Source organism: Sebastes fasciatus, chromosome 21, assembly GCF_043250625.1.
Source record: "Sebastes fasciatus isolate fSebFas1 chromosome 21, fSebFas1.pri, whole genome shotgun sequence".
Taxonomy (NCBI): domain Eukaryota; kingdom Metazoa; phylum Chordata; class Actinopteri; order Perciformes; family Sebastidae; genus Sebastes; species Sebastes fasciatus.
The window spans coordinates 15,652,486-15,666,982 of NC_133815.1; positions in this window are offsets into that span (position 1 = coordinate 15,652,486).

The window sequence follows — 14,497 nt, forward strand, 5'->3', positions numbered from 1 at the left end:
CGCCGTTCCTTCCTCTAGAAGTTTCTTCCACTTGACCAGACCTGCCTCTGTTTGGCTGCCTTGAACCAGCCTTCACCTTCCCTTCCCTTTCATATTCATTTCCTTTCTCTTGATATGCTTGTCCATCTCTCTCTTCCTCCGTATGTTTATCGTATCTCTTTTTCATTATTTGTATCTCACGCTGTCTCTACCTGTGTCTGACAGTCTGATTACTTCTCCTCTCTCTTACACCCTCTTCTTTGTTTATATATGTAGCTGTATGTGGAATTTATCACAATTTTAACATCGGCCAGTCCGGCCTCTGTGGGACTTATAGATGGCGGGTATGGGGAGAGGTGTGAATTTGTGAGTACTTTGCGTGCGTGCACATGTGTGAGTGAGTGAGCATGTGCGTGCTGACATGTGCACGTGCGTGGGCCTGGCATGTGTGTGTTGACCATGGAGGTGTACCATGGGCCATTTGTACCGGCCCAGTGCGCCTATGAAATTGCCTCTGGGTGTGGGGGGTGCTCACAATGTTCTGGACCATTAGCTCAAATAAGTCACAGCCAAAACTCTTAGTATCTGTCTCACTGGCCAAATGACAAACTGTGCATCCTCCTAAATCCTCGCTGCTACCAAACAGGCAGGAAGGGAGAGGGAGAGAGACAGAGAGACAAAGAAAAAGATTCCTACCAGTACGGCAGATTTTTACCCCCAAATATAATGCTCTAATTACTCTGCTGTGGTGTTGGGGCTTTATGATCTCTACAGAAGTGTGACACACACCCACACATATATAATTCATTTTCATTTCTTTCCATCACTGTGTCCATCCGTCAGCAAGCCATGCTGGATTCTTCTACAAAAACAGATGTGAGCAAACAAAATATTTTCACACACAAAGACTTTTTAAAACTTTCAGACTGCTTTCTCTCATGGTATTGAGGGATCAGGGCTCGAGACTAAAGGCATCTCTGCATTCTGGGGATGATAGAAAATGTCCCTAATATGCTACATTGTGAACAACAAATCCGTGTTGAAATTGTCAGGAGGAGAGTTAGTTATGTTAGTTGTTAGCAGCCGGTGGGCAGCACAGTCCTGCTTGGCTAAATAACGGAGCTTAACAGCCAACGTATGTTGGTGTAGGTTGCTTTGAGTTACATCATGATGCGTTCAAGCTCTATTCGGTCAAAATGACTATTGGGTGAAGGTAAACTATAACGTTATCATGATGTGTTGAAATTTAATCTTGTAAAATTTAGCGGTTGGCAAGAAACTTGAGACGGATTGTCAAGGATTGATAATAAAATCACAAAAAACATAATGCAAATGGTAATAAAGGAGAGTATGTTGAAGTACATGGGATTTATTGTTTTGTTTTTGTCTTTTACCATGGTATCAAATTGGGTATGGCCAATCGTGGAATTTCCCTGGTACTGGTATTAACCAGTACCAATGAATAACAGAGCTAACAGCCAATGTATGGAGGTTGCATTGAGTTACATTATGATGTGTTCAAGCTCTATTCAGTCAAAATTTTCTTTTTGGCGAGAAACCTGAACGAATACAGTTGTTTGAAGGATATGTTATCACAGCAATATAAAATAGATAGAGATAATTCTGACCTGTTTAACTTTCTAACACTAGCTCTAAGTGTTATTTGTTCTGTTTTTGTTTTTTATTATGGTTTTGAATTGGGTTTTGATAATCATGGTCACTGGTATTGGTATCGACTACTACATTTCTGGTAACGTGACATCCCTGGATCACACTGGATTCATCTGAATTCCACTACTGAAGGTAATTTGATTTGCACATGAACCATTTTGTGCATTAACATATTACATTCCGTATGTTTATGTAGTAAGGTTCTGCGTGGCATACGGGAATCCTGTCTATCTCAGGAAGATGCCCTGAGCTGTTTTCTAATTTCCTTTGTCCGACTGGTAGATTTTTGCTTTCCTTTGTGAGAGACCAGTCCTCCATATAGCCACTGTCAGTACAAAAGCACTAAATATTCAATTGACACACACACACACTAAGGATGAAAATATGTTTTAGAGTAGAGCATAGTGTAAATCATGAAATAAAGACATCCCTCATGCGCACACACACACATTCATATACCCCACACACATTTGCACTAGCCAGACGACTATTTGGAGCCACAGTTCTTTCTCATTGTTTATTCTGCCTTTCTTCTGTTGTTCTTTAATTCATTTTTCATCTGCTCATCGTGGTTGTGTGTCTGGGGCAGCAGGCAGAGCAAGCACTGCCCTCTGTAAGGATATTATATTACTCTTATGTGCACGGACAGCACACACACACACAAAGCAACTCTCAGATGCATGGGGAAATGCACTCGTGTGCACATTCACATACACACACACGAACCGTCCTCTAGAGTAAATGAAGTCTTAGAATTCTTGAAGGCACCCCCCAGTCAGAGACAGACTTTGTTTTATTCATCCTCTCATCCCCCGTTCTTCCCTCGTTCCTCACCTCCTCGCGTCAATTTTGCATGTGGGTACTCTTCCTTGTTGCCACCCTTCACCTGACTCTCCTCGCCGAGATCAGAGTTGGATTTGAATCCCCTCTTGGGGACACGCAGATGCACGGAGCGCGCAAAAAACGACACATGCGTGCAACTGGATACAGTGCACCTGAAGCATGTTTCAACTGGTTTCATCATATCAGACCATCGCATTGCTTGATGTGTGGGGGTCCAGGATGTTTGGCTTGGGTTGCATCTAGGTGTTTGTATGTATGTTTTGATGTGTTCTACGTCACTATCCCTCTAGTTACTATCAGGAAGAGTTATCATTGTTATAAGCCTGAAACTGTCTCTGTTAAAAGGTTATTTTAAAGGCTGTCAATCGATTAAAATAGTTAATCGCGATTAATCGCACATTTATTATCTGTTCATAATGTACCTTAAAGGGAATATTTAATATTCCTATCAACATGGGAGTGGGTAAATATGCTTTCTTAATGCAAATGTATGTATATATTTATTATTGGAAATCAATTAACAACAACAAATAATGACAAATATTGTCCAGAAACCCTCACAGGTGCTGCATTTAACATACAAAATATGCTCAAATCATAACATGGCAAACTCAAGCAAACAGGCAACAACAGCTGTCAGTGTGTCAGTGTGCTGACTTGACTACGACTTGCCCAAAACTGCATGTGCTTGTCATAGAGTTGGCATGTCGGTAAAGGGGAGACTCGTGGGTACACATAGAACCCATTTTCATTCACATATCTTGAGGTCAGAGGTCAAGGGACCCCTTTGAAAATGGCCATGCCGGATTTCTTCGCCAAAATTTAGCTCAAGATTGGAGCGTTAATTATCCTTTAGAAACTGTTGGTACCAATGGATTCCTTAAGGTTTTCTAGTTTCTTATGATATATAATATATTCACTCTAGCTTTAAAACTGAGCCCACTACAACCTAAAAATCTCAATTTGCGTTAAAGGAATTACTGGCGTTAAAACAAATTTTCGTTAACGCGTTATCGCATTTATTTTGACCACTCTAGTTGTGTCTGTTTGTTTGTTTGTAATACCCAGAAAAGGGACACCCACACTAACATGTTTATGGAAATAAACACTTCTGTTGGAAAGACAAAACAATGCCCGTTTTATGAGCTACACACTATGACACTATAATTTAACCATGATAAAAAAAAGTGCTGTTTACAGGTATGACCCTAACTTAACAACCTCAGAGGGGACATAAAAGAACTTGTGTTTAAGACGCTTCACGCTCTGACAGCAGCATCTGTGTGGGGGAGATACAGGCTGTAACTAACTACTCTTCCTGTGCAAGTGTATAAATGACAACTACACTACAACAGCCTTGACCAAACCTGGTGAAAACATTTGAAAAAGAAAACAATTTATAGCAAATAAAGTGGAGGAGATTCAGTAGGGTTAACTGGGTGTTCTCAGGTTGTAATGTTGTTGTGCTGTTCGGTATAAAAACATCCCAGTCTTGACTTTCCCCACCTTCACATGATGTGGTACTATCATTTATTTACACCGTTACAGGTGTGTTGTCATGATTAGCTGAGCTGGCCTTCATTCGTGCAGTAGGGATACTTAATTTAATAAATTTAAAATGTTTTCAAGGACACTAAGGTGTACAGGGCTTAAGACATTTTTAAAAAGGTAGCCAGTCTGCTTCAAAATATGTTCCAACCAGACATCTGGTATCAAACTTAAAGGGCACATACAGGAATCAACAATAAGGCTTGCAAGGGGCAAGTAAATTGCCATGTTGGGCTAGTAAGTTTAGCAACTCAAAAAAAGTATTAAACACATTTTTTCTGGAGTTGATGATGGAAGTAGCTACAGTAAGGAGTGAGACATCTTAAATATTGTTTTGTTGTTATGCCACTGTACAGCACTTTGGTCAACTTTTGTTGTTGTACTTTTCTAAAATGTGCTCTATAAATAAACTAATCTTGAAACTTGAGCCATCTCGCTTCCTTCTCATCTCTGTTGAGAGTTGCACATGCACAGTACCGATTGGGTACTCACAAGGGAATGGCGCCAGGTAAAGAGACATTTTGTGAGCTGAAGTGCAAGCTAGCATTTCAATTATCCTGGAAACAGGAGTGGAGTTGGCTGGCGTTAAGAGAGGATGTTGCAGAAACTCCCACTATGTATTGCAAATAAATTATACAATTTGTATAGGGGCAGGTAAAAATTTACTTTGGCAAATAGATATCTGACCCACTTTTAAAAAAGCATTAACGTTGAACCTTGACATATCATGAAAAACTCACTTTTTCAGTGCTTGTGTACATACATTTGGGTATCAGGAGTGCCTACCAACCCACAAACTGTGAAATAAGACATCCCACTCAGTTGTTGTGGGCTGCCTAGATCAGAAAACATGTGATTCAACAAGCCATTCAGATTTGGCTCCCCTACCTATGTCACATATATCAGCCACAGCTTGAGAACCACCTTTGCAAAGGTGCACCATATTTTTCTCACAAGCCAATCAGAACAGTCTGGGCTTTTTTGGGATGGGGGCTTAAAGAGACAGGCGCTAAAACTGAACAGACAGTATGAGAAAAATAATGTGTTTTTTGATCATTAAAGCTGCAGTCGGTCACTTTGAGCAAATATGATAAAAAGTTATTTTTGTAAAACTGTCACTATATCCTGACAGTATTACATGAGCCACATAATCTGTGGGGAAAAAAATCATGTTCCTCTGCCTCCCCCTCGTGCTCCTAATGGTATTTGGAAGTTTCTACCGCACCCAAACAAAAACAACCAATCATAGCCGAGCTGAAGAAGGCCAGTCTCTGGGCAGCTGCCGAACTCTGATCAAACTGTCTAACTACGCAGCGCTGATCAAATATAAATCAAGATTATGTTACTGTAATGCCTATTTCTCTCCTAAAATGTTTTCAGAAACATATTTTTGTGTACTGTTAAGCTGTAAAATGAGAAAGCTTGTGAATTGGCCGCCATGTTGAGAAAAGTCGTGACAAAACCAACCGACCTTGTCTTGTTGATACATATGTATAAAGCCTCAAGTATTTGGAAAAACACAGTGGTTTGTTTTGGAGTACAGCGAGGTAGAAATGGGTGGTTTACTTCAGCAGCGATAGCCATCATGCCTGAAAAGCATAACCTAGAGAAACTCAAACTCAATAGAACTCTACTCAACAGAAATCCCAGAGGTAAAGCTGCCACAGTACTGGCCATGGATACGATTGCAAAGCAATGACTGCTTGTCAACCAAGATGTCACCAAACTGTAAAAAAAAACAACAACAAGGATCTTGTAGTTTAAAATTCCAAAGACGTACATAAAAACATAAATCATGTGTATGAGCAATGCATCTGCAAAAGAATGATGCAGCAGGAACAGATACCCTCACTTGGAATGAATGAACTTTCATCAGAGAGTACCGCATTCAAATTCATTAAGTGTGATCCAAGCCTAAGAGGGAACTCAAGTGCTGAAGCACTGACTTAGGAGGCAATCACATTAAGCCAGAGTTTTAACAGTTAAGACCTCTAACCAGAAAAACAGCTTTGAGTTGGAAAATGTGTGTAAAACAGTGAGTCGAACCCCAGCCTAACCACCTCATTTGTCTTCGTCTCTCCGCCAATGGAACAATGGCTTTTGTTTAACCTTGTTTGATTTCCCTCTTAGCGCTGATCCCCTGACGAAGAGGGCTATTATTGGGCCTCTCAGAGAGGCATGTTTCACTAACGAGCGATCACTAATGAAGGCTTTAATGTAGGATTAATTACACTCCAAATTGAATGTCTAATTGCTTTTATTCCCTCCCGATGAAATATGCTCCGGCTGCCACTTCAATGCCATCTGTTGTAATTAGAAAAAAGAGACGGAGAGGGGAGACAAGGGGAAGAGGGCGGGAGATGGATTGTTGGGTGCAATAGATAAGACCTTTTTTCAATCAGCAAAGTTTATTCTTTAGTCCTGTTCACAGATTATGTCTTTTGCATTAGAAATTCTTCCCTTTCATGTCACCTCCCCTTTTCTCACCTCTCCTTCCTCCTCTTCCGGCCGTGCCTTTTGCTTCCAAGCTCTCTGATAGATGACGCGAGGATATCTGTTTCCCCTTGCTAATTGCGTCCTCTGATGAGTTTAGGCAAACACATTAGCTAATTGCATTTGTGCTCCTCAGACACTTGCTTGATTGATAAAGTGCATATGATGCTGAATCATTGCTCTGTTTGGTGGTTATTCATCTAAATGGCAGTCCATATAAACACACATACACACAGAGGGAGGCAGAAATGACAGCGTGTGATTGATGTTGTGTTTTAAGAGATTGTTTCTGATCTTATTAAAAATCATTGATTTCTTTTAACTGTTTTTTATTCTGTGTTGTTTGATTACTGCGAAGCAATTTGGATGGTGATGCTTCCACAGTTTTGCCTGTATGTACTGAGGCAAACACTTCAAATTCACAGGTTTCTCAATCATTTATTCAGGTTTTTCTTTGTCACACATCTGTAGGTTGAAAATAACATTAGTAACTTTGCTCACTCCATTTGTAGCCCTATTAATAAACTGCTATAATGAAAATGATTGTAATTTACAAACAGATGCGGGCAACACAAAACCTGTTGGTTGACCTTATGTCTGGTTCAGAATACACACTAATTTTGTCATTTACAATGGTCACTATGTCAGATTAGGCAATTGAGAGTCATAAATTCTTGTCTCGACTTGGCCGAGAGACATGACAGACTATACGTCGGTCCAAGACCTTCACGATGTGCGTGAGGAAGGAAGCTTGATGCTAATGGCAGAAGCCTACTCAGCAGGTTGCTGAAGTGCCTCTGCTATCTCACGCTAGCTTTTTTCGTAGTCCCACGGGGAAACATCAAAAAGGCCGGGGTGTTGTTGCCATAACGCCACAAATGTTTCCTCCATTTTTCAAATTCTACCTTGCAGCACCAACATGGGTCCTCTTTCGTTTCGCCATTGTTTACAGTTCTGCGCGCTTGTGCAGATCGCTCTGTGCTCGGCCGGGCAAAGTCACGGCCGTGACAGAACATGTCGAGGAAAGGCACTACGGTTGTCGTCTACTATGGCATTACACAAGACAAAACGATCGATTGTCGTAGACGGCTAGGGCTGACACGAATGCTTCAGAGCTTCGACCGTTGCCCTGGTCATCAACCTCCAAATCAGTATTCGAATGCTTCGTTTTTGTTTTTTTTGTATATATAAAAATGTAATAATAAAGTATAAATCCCAAAATATTAACATAAATTATTATTAGATATTCTTAGACTGATATCGCTGTTTCTTATGCGTATTTGAATATTTCTCACCGAAGCTTTGGTACAGTCCTACATGGGACATTCATTTGTACAATGTTCCTTCTTAGATTTACCTTGTAATTTATTTTATTTTAATGCCATTTTGCCTTTTATATTTGATGGTGACAGTAGAGATACAGACAGGAAATATGGAGAGAAAGCGGGATATGACATACAACAAACACCCTCGGTTAGAATCAAACAAGGGAGGTTGCACGGTATGTGTCGTAACCACTATAGGCCACCTGACGCCCATACCTTGTAATTTCTGTAACCCTGTGCTGCCTTTTTACACAAAAGCCAAGCAGGCGCTGTGACCGGGTTCCAGGTGCATTTTATCCCCGAGACTTTTGTTGACATGTCTGCTTCTCCTGTTGCCAGTTTACTTTAACACCCCTGAAAAATCACATCTGGGATATGCCATCATTATAACAATACAGTAGCACATGTAGAAGGCCAATAGGTGGGCCATAAGGCTATTATATTCCATAATGGCATTATGTTCTTGAGCTCGCATTAGCATCCCAGTGAATGGACGCGTGGCAGGTGTGCTTTGTAGCAGCACACTGCCTCTGTCCGATAAGACAATGACACAATGTGACGAGAAACAACGCCAGTTGTCAGCAATTGTCCTCATAGAAAAGATGACACAGTTGTCAATAGCATTGCTCCGTGTGTGTGTGTGTGTGTGTGTGTGTGTATGTGTGTGTTAGAAGGACTCCCCTAGGAGCAAATGGCTTTAAGCAACACAAGCGCCTGATCAATACATCAATATTCAGCTTAGGAGGTCTGACGACACACACATTTATACACACCACTCGCAAACACTCAAACACACAAGCGCGTTTATGCGCACAGACACACACACAAACACACACACGCTTCAGGCTTTGCTGTGTGTGACCCTTAGCTAATCAATTTTTCGCCACATGATAGGGACGCCACGCGCCGCCATCATCACTGCTGCATAATTAGACTGTGACACACATACACACACACACACACTATTGTTGGAGTTATAAAAGATTATAGTCTACAAAGACAAAGATGGCTGTGATTAACATCTTGTCTATTCTTTGCCAGATACACACACGCTTATATGTACACACAAACACACACACGCCTTGACCTCACCCCTGCAGCTACAGCATATTGGATGGATGTCAGCTTATGCCGCCGTATGTATTGTGGTTATTGTTATTCTAATGACCGACTGAAACAACAGTATGGAAACCGGGGGAGACAGAGCTTGTGTCTTCAGATAATCCGACTGTCCGCACTCTACACACAGCGATTGGTCACAGTTAGGGGTCTGCCAAGTCAGATAGCACACCACGCACGTGTGTATGCCGAGCTGTGTGATCCTGTATGGGTGTGTGTGCAAGAAAGAGAGAGTGCAAGGGGTGGGGGGGTTGACCTGACATGTATGAATCTCCTACTACGCTTGTATTTCCAACTGTATGTTTTATATGACTGTTGAAAAAAAAGAAAAAATGACATTAACTTATCCATACAAGAAAAAAAAAGAAAAAAATTGGTATGTAAGTCTGTCGTGCATACAGGTGCAATATAAATTGAAACTGAAACTGAAATATTGAGTTTTATAAATGCATAGTAACCAGTAGGGTTGGGAACCACCAGATGCTCCACGCAATATATTGCGACATATTGCGATTTATTACCTTTCAATTGCAAATTATGCAGTTTGTCTACATCTGTTTTATCTAATAAGATACAGTTTTCACGCTGTTCATCTCAGAGTTTTCATTCACATATCTTGAGGTCAGAGGTCAAGGGACCCCTCTAAAAATGGCCATGCCAGTTTTTCCTATACTGATCAAATATGAATTAATATTCTGTTACTGTAATGTCTATTTCACGCATAAAATGTTATCAGAAACATCTTGTTATGTACTGTTTAGCTGTAAAATGAAAAAGTTTGCTCCGACTGGTGGGCGAGTGATTGACAGCTGGCTCCGTTGAATGAACAGCCAATAGGAACGCTGTCTCTCTGAGCCAAAGTCTCCCGTTACAGGCTAGATTTTCTAAAGCCTGAAAACAGAGCCATGAGGAGGTGCAGGAGTCTACTTTTCACTGAGAACACAATATGCTGAAAGGTTATCAAATTTTGTCAAAAATATTCTGCCTACTGCCACTTTAAGACGGAGCCCACTACAACCTCTTAAAAGACAGAATAGCTGGTAGACAGTCAGATTGTTAAGAAGTTAATAGTTCATATAATAAAAGATCAATACTTGACATCTGTGTTTCGACACAATAATAATGTCAAATTGTACATTAAAAATGTAAAAAAGGTCATAAGTTTGGCAGAATACTGAAAGCTGTTATTGTCTCCTTAAACAAAACTCCATTGGTATCTACCCACGCAGATAGCCACAATGGATTTTGTTTGTAGTAGTCTAAGCATTGAAAAAAAATACATTTTAAATATGTCTTTCTGTAAGCAATATCTTAGTGAGTGTCAATAACACACAAAAATCACTCTTCTACTAAAACCTTGCTCTTTTATTTATTTTTTTTAATGTAATTTTTTCCAGCCACAGTGAATGCATTGTAGCTCATATCTTCATATTCTGGGCAAATACAAGCTAAACTATCTGCATGGTTAGATACCACTAGTAGTAAGTGAGAAATTATGTAATTTTGGGTAAAGCGTCATTTGAGTTCCTCAATTTTGGTTTTAATTGTTTGGTACTGTTGTGAGGTAGATAGTGAATTTCCTCTATTGAACCATCTCTCTTTGCCCCACTACATACACACACACATATAGCACACACTGTACACAAGCCCATCCAGTGGAGTAAACATAATTCAATTGCATATCTGGCTAACACGATTCAATTACACAGACGCATTTAAACCAATCACTCCCATGGTCTTCATTCAAATCAGTGACATCATTCTGACCATTTGTGGCACCACTTAGGCAGTAATGAGCCAAATGAAAACGGAAATGTGGCGCTGAGAACATCACAACAGGCTACGGAGGGTTAACGAGTTAAATGGGGGTTCTGTTTTTATTGTTCCGATTAATTGACTCGTGCATCGCTGGCAAACAAACAAATAGATGATGGCTGCATTAGTGGTGTTGTTGAGCACTTTCAGAACTTAAAAAAGCAGTAATGATGTCAGAAAAAAAACCAGCACTTGATGTAAAAGTGGTAAACTATACTCAGAACGGAGCTAATTATCACAGGGAGATGATCAAGAGCCATTTTGGTTTCATCTATGATTTAAGCCCGAGGTCAAAAATGTAAAACGGACCACATGTAAACAACCCAATGGCCTAAAAATGAGGTCAGTAGATGAGAGCTTTGGTGCAATTCACTTCTTCTTTTTTTGTGCTTTGATGTTAGAGTACAATTTGAATTCTAGCCACAGCACTGGTCTCTGAACTTCCCCTATGTTGTCAAGAAAATTTATTGTTTTGCGGTTGATGTCTTGACCTTATTTAGCATACAGATACACACAGCAAGGCGGAGCGAAGCGTGGAGAAAAAAAGTATCTCAGCTGTCAGCAGACGTTAAAATGGCAACAGTTATTAACTTTGAAATGTTAAAAGGCATCACAGTGTGCGGGGTTGCTGTACAGTAAGTGGTTCCATCACTTAAGTGAAAGTTAATTGTACCCTGCAAGCATCCCGTATATATATATATGGCCTATGGATACACAGTACTTTGTTTTCCACTGTGATTAGGCCCCCTATGTGAAAAAACTTTAACTGCATGAGGCGATATTGGAGCAATAATAAAAACAAAGCATACAACCGTAGGACTAATCCGCTGATTCCCACAAGGGGAGAGGGTGATTGGAACGGCTGAAAAGTAATGAAAATAATTCTTTCAAGGTTTAACCTTTTTACAGGGTTTAACCTTTCAGAGGTCACCAGACATGAGCTTTATTCCTGAGAGAGCTGATGGATGTTTTATTTACGGGCCGAGGTGAATAATCTTGAACTGTCTCGCCTGCTTTTCATATACATTCAGCATTTAAAGGCCACACAGCCACTACAGTAATACCTGTAAATATGTCCAGAGATATGAGAGGAATTTATTTCTTTATGTGTGACAGAGAAAGAGATGATCAATAATATTTGAAAGGGCTGTAATTATTGCTCACAGATTGGTGAGCATTTAATTCTGTTGCATTTTCTTTTCACATCACAGTGTCAGTTTTAGACCAACAAAAATGTAAATAAGTATTTATCCAATTGAGATTTTATTTCACAGTGGAATTAAATTAGGGATGTCACAATACAGAAATTTAGTAGTCAATACCAATGCCAGTGAAATTCCATGATTCTCGATACAAATTCGATACCACGGTAAAAAACAAAAGTAAAACAATAAATCCCATGTATTTCGACATACACTCCTTTATTACCGTTTGCCTACTGGTTTTTGTTAGGAAGTTAAACAGGTCATAATTCCCTCTCTATTATCTATTTTATATTGCTGTGAAAACATATCCTTCAAATAATGTCGTTATTCAAGTTTCTCGCCAAAAAACTACATTTTACAAGTTAACATTTGAACACATCATGATAACATTTGAATTTTCCTTTGCCTCATTTTTACAGAATAGAGCCTGAATGCTACATAATGTAAATGGCACCTCCTATGCTGAAATCGTCAGGACGAGAGCTAGTTAACGTACATTTCAGCACAGAGCTGACAGCTAACGTTAACTAGCTCTCGTCCTGCCGATTTCAACATAGATTTCTTGTTCTCAATGTAGCATTATTAGGGAAAAAATAGAGTGCGTCCCATGGACGAGTCGATGAATTTACTACGTCCCAGACATTTATCGTCCCCAGGACGATGGGTCGCTGTCTCGCTGCCTCGAGCACTGACGGTACCTACGGTACTGTCGAAAAAGGTCATGTTTTCAGAATTTTGGCATTGACTTGGTACCAAAGTATCGGTTCTCAAGACATCCCTAAATTAGATGGAGAAAAAAAAGCAAGATGTCATTTAAAGGAACTATTTGGTATCACTCAAAGCATTCAGTTTCTCCTGCTGGAACTCAAAGAAATTACTTTTTCTGTCTCAGCATCTCTTTTTGTGTAACCAAACCTCTGACCTGAGCGAGTCAAGAGCCACACAAAAGAACCAGACAAAACACATGAAACCGCAGAAATCTCAGCTTTTAATTGGGTTTATGTAAGCCATAAACTTACAGACAGATTGCATGGTTTCATGCTTTCTGCCTGGCTTTTGAGGACTAAACTCTAAGGCATTGAAACATCAGTTGAACTATGTTTTTTTAGTTTCAGTACATCACTTGCCCAATCACACGGCTCCTTTCACTTTAAAGTTCCATCAAAAGACTTCCTTTGATATATTTTGATGTATGGGTCAGCTTGTACCCAGTCCTTTCAAGGTGAAAAAGAGAAGTGTGTGTTTTTCAAACTTCACATATCACAGATGAGACTGGTGCTCCGTTCATTCACATTTGCTTGAACTTCTGTAAGACGGGGCCAGATATAAAAAAAAAAAAAAAAAGGAATAATTCCAATTTTTCCTTTTTTTATGTAAGTTTGCAACCAGACATGTGGTTTTGAGTAGCCCACTATTGTTGGGGAGCCTTCATGTATTCTGACACACAAGATGTCTGTGTGCTTTTTTCTGGGAAACTTCACTCAAGTTGTCACATCATCAGAAGTGAACACAAACAGATGAATCAAATTAAAAGATTTTTCAGAATAGCAACGGAGATGAAAAAGAGGACAAAGAGGAATCGGAGAATGATGTCTGAAAAAAAATCACCAGAGAGGGATCATGGAACTATTAAAGGCACTTAAAGGAAGTGGTGAGTGAAAAGAGGCATATTTAATATCAGTCAAGGAAACGTGCTTGTAGAATACTGTATGAACAAGAAAGTAGTAGCCATAATGACACAATATCTATACGAAGAGTTCATAGCCGATCGCCATTCGGCTTTTTGGAGCCACTGTTAAATACAAAGAACACACAACCCCAATAGAATATAGATGTTCTATATAACAGGAATCAGAATCAAAACGTGTTCTTGCCTTTCACGTGTATTCATCACCTCTACTATATATCCGACATTTCATCCATCTTTCACGGAGCTTTCATCTGAACATCACCGAGGATGTGACCAGCGGAAAAATATAGATCGCAATGTCCATAATGTGTCCCCTTATGTGTATTAATCAACTCTATTGACCTCACTTTCTCTCTGCACGCCACTCCGATTGTTTGTTTGCCATTAGGGGCGAGTGTCTTGGTTGTTCAATAGCCCACCTCCATCTGCATATAAACAATGAAACTATCAGCTAGGTAACAAGAGTGGGGACAGCAGCTCAATACTGCTATGAGAGGTCTCCAATAATCAACTGTGTTGGAGGCAGGCGGGACGCGGGCAAATACAAGCAAGCGGTATTGACAGCCGCTGGTTGCCTTCAATCAGCTTATATCTACTGGCAGGGACATCGGCCGCGCTCTGCATGGGCCCAGAATTATCGCTGATGAAGACATCAGTTGGAAAAAGAGAGTTGAGGGAATAAGAGGAAATAATGGAGGAGGGGGTGAGGAAGGTGTAATGAAGGGTTGAGGGATTGCTTTACAAAATAAGATTTAAAGCCTGTGACAGATGAATTAAAGGATACATTTGGTTTACTGCAACTTGAATCT